Here is an 834-nt window from a genome sequence, read left to right on the forward strand (position 1 = left end):
GAAATCCCCCTTTTGTCCTTGGTGCACGGAGACCAACAGTTACAATACCGCCCTCATCTACATGATAGGTCGGGGCTGCTTTGGTAACTAATGGTTCGCCCACTACACGGCACCCCCATTTCCTCTCCCCCTCCCGCAAAAACGACTAACTCCACAGCACCAGAGCATCTTACATCACTCCGTCCGTACTTCATCGCCCTTTCTCCCCTCCCCTCTCGAACCCCTAGACTACTCATCCATCGGCGTACCATAGCCCATTCACTGCCAGCGGCGTCCACCTCGCCGGATCTGCTTCTGCGGCCGCATCTACCCCTCCCACCTCCCCTAGAAACAAGTAGACTGCTCATCCACCACTGTACCACAGCCCATTCAGTGTCGGCCTTGTCCACGGCGCCGGATCTGCTTCGCCGGTACTCTCGTCAACCGACGCGCATCTGCAGCGGCTCATTCGTACTCCCCACCGGAGACGCTTCGTCCACACCCCCCGGAGCCGCCCCACCGACGCCCCCGTCGACGGCCTCTGATCCTCTTCACCGACACCTTCCTCAACCCTACCGGAGCCGCTTCGCCGACACCTTCCTCAACCCTACCGGAGCCGCTTCGCCGACACCATTGTCAACCCTACCGGAGTAGCTTCGCCTATACCATTCTCAACCCTACCGGGGCCGCTTTGCCAACTCACAAGTCCACGGCCTCAGATCCGCTTCCTCGCACCCTCATCCAACCTACCAGAGCAGCTTCTGACGCCCCGTCCACGGCCACAGATCCGCATCGTCGACACCACCCTTAACCCAACCACCGGAGCAGCTTCTGACGCCCCGTCCACGGCTGCAG

This window comes from Triticum aestivum, chromosome 4D, assembly GCF_018294505.1.
Source record: "Triticum aestivum cultivar Chinese Spring chromosome 4D, IWGSC CS RefSeq v2.1, whole genome shotgun sequence".
NCBI lineage: Eukaryota > Viridiplantae > Streptophyta > Magnoliopsida > Poales > Poaceae > Triticum > Triticum aestivum.